Genomic DNA, 6,354 nt, shown 5'->3' with positions numbered 1-6,354 from the left:
CTGGTTTGCATGTATTGGCATGCTTTTCCTTAGAGGCTCATGCTCTTTTCGCAGACATGTAATTGCTCCAGTTCACTGCAAAATAACTCTTAAATTTACTGCGGTTATAGTCATTCAGGTACAAAGTTGTATTTCTTTTTCTCTCTGATGTTTTTACTGCAGTTACCGGAGGCTCCTATATTATTTTGTTTCAGTTATGAAAATACAAAATGTGCTTTTGCACAGGCAGAACAGCACTGACAAGGAATTTTATTAACAAATCCTGTGTATCACAACAAGATTTCACAGCTCCTTCCTTGTCAGCAACACCTTAGCATCGGGGGGATTGAAATATCAGTATAAAACCTACAAAACAGACAAAAAGAGCATACGAATAATGACATTTAATTGAATACGGAGGCATTAAATGTAGGTTTAGTAGAACATTTTCAGGACAGGTTAAAAATTAAACTTGTTTTGATCTTTGCATGTGGCATTCATCCAATATAAAATAGTCTCGTAGTGGCTGCTGCTGGCTGTTGATAGCAGTCCTCTAATTTAAATGGGGTAAACACGTTGAGTCGAGGTGTTCTAGTTTTAATGCTAATGCCTGATTGGACACATTTCAGTAAGTCTTTAAGGACTTTAATCAATAATGAGGAATTTAATCAGGACCAAGTCCAACAGCATTACATGTTTCTTAAGTATACCGTACAAAGACACCATGTTAGCCTACAATAAACATATCAACAACAAACACTGTTCCTGTATGTTCATTCCTGTGCTCTAAAAAATCACTATAATATGTGCACAGTTTGGCTGTTTTAATAAAGTTGTTCAGTAAGAATGACACAGTGCTTATGTGGCCAGTGGCAATGAGTTCTGACTGTCATAAATCACGTTATGTGCTGTGTGCTGAACGTTAATTTCCACTGCAGGAAGATGCTGTAACCTACCCTCCAGTGTCACATTTCATTTTCAAATAAAAAATGATGAAGTGCTATAATTTTTTCCACACTTTAGTCTGGTTATATAACTTTATTACACTTCTTCCTTGTGCTTTAATTCGGTTGTTCACTCATGTCTGTTTTAAAAATGTGATTTAATTAATTATTATGAATTACTTAAATTAATTCTTCAGTCAGTTTATATTGCAGTCAGTGCCCCATCGGACGCTGATTTCTTGGTTGCAGCCAAGGCTGCTTTAATGACCCACGTGCCCCCATAGCCTATCAGAATGTCTATAGTTAGTTTTGGGGTGTGTCCCTATATGATTGAGTGACATTAAGTGGAAAAATGTCGGGGAGGGTGTATGAGAGTGGTGCCCAGAAAAGAAAAAAAAAAAACGTATTATGAAGGAGTTGCATGAAAAACTATTACCGGTACTTTCCAACTGGGGAAACAAAATTGACACAAAAGTGCGCGCTTATTGGGAGGAAATGGGACCGGAGTCCTGTCAAAAAAAGATTCTGACCTGTCAGCATCGGAACGCCAATATAGACAGCAGAGAAGATTTTTCTCAAAAATGCATTTCAAACGCAAACTCAGTAACGGAGAGTGTGTGCCCAGAGAATGGCTCTGTTAATCACCATCAGCAGGTAGTGTGTTTTGTTCTGCATGCAAAATATTCGGTAAAAACAAGAAAAAGTTCAATCAATGTTTGTTTTACACATTTTGGTTTTATTATTATCACCATAAGTTGCTGTGTGTGGTTGTTGGGGGCCTACAGAACCTCTCAGCCCCAGGGGCCTAACGTTAGGTTAAGGTGGCCCTGGTTGCAGCTCGCACTTATCAATCTCATTTCACACTAACAATGTATTATTTGTGGTGTTTCATTAATTCCTTTCAGTTCTTTGTAATCTTGGCTCCACCAAGCGTAAAGCTCTTTATAAAGCTAATGCCCATTCACACACATACAAGGGCTTTCATAGGAGCATGTAAGCCTGATACACACTGTGCCAAATCTCCTTAGAGTCAGTAGGGCTAGCATGCGTTCTCTCGACTTTCAGCTTGACCAAGGCCCACATTTCTCAGCCAATCAGAGACCACAGGCAGTCAGGCCACCTGTAAGTCCATCTACAGTCCACTCAGGGAGGATGTTTTGGCTCAAAATGAACCGTATAAAACCTAAAAGAATAGCCAACAAGTTTTTTCAGTCAACCGAAGGCCTTGACTTGACTTGATTTGACTCAGTCCATACTATCTACTCACCTAGGTGACATATAATAGCAATACATCTTTTTCAGTCAAATATTACTAGTAATTACATCCAAATTGGACAATTCAACACATGACAATTTATGTCCAATGCTGGCATTCAGAGCAGAGGCAAGAAATGGTGCGTCCTTTACAAAGTCAGGTGTATGGAAAGCCTAGACTTTATGTCCCATCACAGACCAAATTTGCATTTTTATTTACTCTGCTCAAGGTAATGCATACAGTACATAAACTTTTTATAATTGTTAAAATACCTATTCGAATATCAGGGTTTTCTTAGTGACATGTAAAATTCAAATAGGGAATCTTCCCTGGTAGGGATTCAACTACAACATGGTAAAGGTCAGCTCTTTAAAACACCACCACCGAAATCTGAGTTTCCATCCATACATTGTCTTCTGCTTCCAATCCTCAATTGGGTCGTGGTGGCAGAAGGTTCAGCAGAGTATTCTAGACGTCCCTCTCCTCAGCAACATTTTCCAGCTCATCCCAGAGGATCCTAAGCCAGATGGGCTATGTAATCCCTCCAGTAAATTCTTAGTTGGCCCGGGATCTCCTACCAGAAAACCTGCAAAGGTAGGGGACCCAGGAGGCATCCTGGCAGACACCCAAACCACCTCAGCTGACCAATTTCCTTTTATCTGACCACTTGAATTTGTGGCCTTATTCTTTTCACTACCCAAAGCTCATGGCCTTAGGTTAGGGTTGAAATGTTGATCAACTGGTGAATCAAGTGCTTCACATTCTGGCTCCGCTCCCACTTCACAACAATAGTACAGTTCAAACAAACTACATTTTACCTAAAATCCGTCACTTGTGACAGCAACTCACTCCCATTTCAGAGGAAGCAAGCTGACAGATCAACAACTATGGCTTCACACTCAAACTGCTCCAGTGCACACTGAAGGTCACAGTCCGATGAACAGAACCACATTATCTGCTCGACTGTACCTGCACAATAACTTTACATGTTGCATACTGGGACTGAGAATCCTTTTTCTTCAAAGATAGGACTGGCAAAATAACTCACAGTGCTGCAAACGTAACACCACATTACTGGACGCTTTTATCCAAAGTGTGCCACAGCAGCATAATGCATGGGTGACACCGATTGTCCACCCACTGAGATATACCAAGATACTGTTGGACAGTGTCTTTTCAATGAACACAGTTACTATTCTGAATGTGGCAGCACAGAACAGTTAGGGGGTCATTCAAGTCCTTGCTCGTGTTAGAGCAGAGGCATTTCTGGTCATGAAAACGATTGTATAATAGGATATAAGAACTACTTTAGTGCAATTTTAAAGGATTACTGACAATGAATTCTATTCTTTTTAACAAGTCCTGAGCAATTTTATTTTTTGTGATTTGCGTGCATCTGAAAATAATGGACAGGTTTTAATTTAATGTTTTATGACATTTGTTTTTACTCAACATTCTCTTATAACAGTGCTTTGCATTGTATTACCTTCCTAAATGTACTTCTATATTTAGCACTCCTGCAGTTATTTTGTGACTGCCCATAATTTACTTTTTGTTACAGCCATATTGCCATGTCTGGCTCATCTGCCATTATGGGATTTCCTACATAGCCCATCATGCAACATGCTGAGAGTGTGAACTTGATGGATTTTAGCAGTGGAAATACATTATGTTACAGCAGGAGATGAAGCTCAAATCACAAGAAAAATGAGACTCATTCCCCTTTCTCAAATCACAGCAAGCCTCGGGGCTGCTCTGTTCTGCTTTGTTGGCGCTGCTGTGGTTAGAGAAAGTTGTGTCTCTCTCTTACATAAAAATCTCTGTATGATTGCTGCATGTCTGTACTGACACTTCATGTTTTCTGCTGAGGATTTAGTTGAATCCTGACGTGATATCAAATCACAATATCAAATATTTGTCCTATTAACCTCAGGAAAAAGACAAATAACAACAAATGTACATTCACAGAAAGGGGCATTACCAACAGCTGAAAGTGGCATGGGGTTAACCAAGGACTGGAACAGGCAAAAACAGTCATTAGCTATGCTGACGGCATTTTATGTGACACATGGCAAAGAAATCTTTTACTTGTGATAGAATTTAAATAACACTGAATCGTATAAGTCTTAAGGACGATGAGTTAATAACGTGAGAATCTACTATTTTTAACAGGCGTTATAGGATTGGCTTTTTCTTAAAGGGCACCTCACCTCAAAAAGGATTTGCTGAATCATTTTTCTTTCCCGACTTTTCATATTTTGTGAAAAGGAAACTTCAGGTCACACGCAACTCTGATGGTAAAATGATTGTGATACATTAATAACTCGGACAAGGGACTGTTGATTGGTGAGACATTTATAAAATATGATCCATTGTTACAGATTAAAGTGTGACCTTGTTAAAATTAGCATCACCTAGACCAGCAACAATATTAAAGTACCACAGCTATGCTGCATTCTAATTATTTGTACTTGATACAAATAATTATACTATGTATACTATGCATTGTAAAAACGCTATATTTTGTTGATAATACTTATGAATACTTGTAATGGAGTATTTCTATGCTTACTTAAAGGTCCAGGTATGGGGTGGGGCTGCAGTCAAACAACTACTACCACTAGATGGCACTAAATCCTACACACTGGTGCTTTTAGTAAATTATTTATACATTCTTCCACTGGACATGTGAATTCAACATAGACCAGCTATATTGTTGATTAAATGTTATATAATAAATTGATTGAGCTGAAGTTTAGATCTTTGATGAAACCACTTAGTACTGACCCACCCAACTTACATTTCAGAGCATGAATCAGTTGTATGCTCTGAAACTCAGATGCAGTGAGAAGGTCTAATGATCCTGTAATAAATGCCACACATAACGTCTACATTTTGAGATTCAAGTCATGTCATGTCAGTATTTTTGTTTATAGTTATCTGATGCTCTTAACAAGACCCTGCCTCCCTTTGACTTTGATTTTGCAGGTTAAGTATGCAATGTTTTAATGGTTTCACACTGAGAATGTGGATTCAGAGGCTTGTCAGTGCCAAAATATGCAGGTCAAAACTTCTAAAAATCACACACCCTCTGGTTAAATTACTGTGTCAATACCCAACATGCTCAAACTGCTAATCTCCCAGCAAATACCTTTAGCAGGGCTGTGCACACTCATTTGGGAACGACAGAAATGGTCTTCGACATACATTTTTTTGACAGGAGAGGGCAATCGGAACGCTAACGTCAGGTGATTTTCACACACACAATTCTTGTCATGTCATTTTCATTGTGTTGCTGCTGTCTGAGTTGCATGGGTCCTTGGGTAGCTTCAGGCTGCACACTGATGTCATTAATGGTATGTTTGTTTTCCTCCTCCCACTATGTTTTTTTCAAGAGGCATGCATTCAGGTGATTTTCACCCGACATTAGTGATAGAGAGTGCCATTTTTATCTATCTCTCCCACAGTTGTCAGTGATGCAGGAAGACTGTGCCTCCACGAACCAAAGAACAAGTTCCCAGCTCCATTATTTTTTTTGTTTCGAAATTTCTCGTTAAGGATTACCTGATTTTCCAATAATTTTGCTGCCTTTTTAAAGGGTCCCCCATGGTACCTTTTTTTATTTTATTTTATGTGATATTGTATATTGGGAAATTAAAGAAGAGTACTACAATTTGGCATACAGTGTTGTACTTTTACATAAATTGATGAAAACTGCATTTTATCCGGGATATTATATCGGGTAAAATATACCCGACATTAGTGATGGTGTTACTAATTTTAACGATAGTGTTCTAGGGGCATGATGGAAAACAAATGCCTTTAAATCAAATTAAATGAAGATCAAAAAATAAAGAGGGGTTATTTGTGTTTACATTGTGTATGTGTGTTGACGAAAGCAATCAATTAAAATTATTCTAAATAATTTCTGTTACGGCCGTGGCCGTCTTGGAATCTTTAAAAAATAATTTCTTAAAAGCAACTTGTCACCCCAGTATCTCTCCCAAACTGACAAATCATAGAGCAACACTGAAGAATACTTAGAAAATGTATTTATTGAGGAGCATTTTTAACAATGAGACATACTTCAAAGGTGAAAAAAACTACTGAAATTATACTGTGAAAATATATATCTATAAAGAATCTATAATAAGATAGTCATACTGTGAGGGCATA

Source organism: Larimichthys crocea, chromosome VII (assembly GCF_000972845.2).
Source record: "Larimichthys crocea isolate SSNF chromosome VII, L_crocea_2.0, whole genome shotgun sequence".
In the NCBI taxonomy this organism is placed as follows: domain Eukaryota; kingdom Metazoa; phylum Chordata; class Actinopteri; family Sciaenidae; genus Larimichthys; species Larimichthys crocea.
This window is presented reverse-complemented; position numbering follows the sequence as displayed.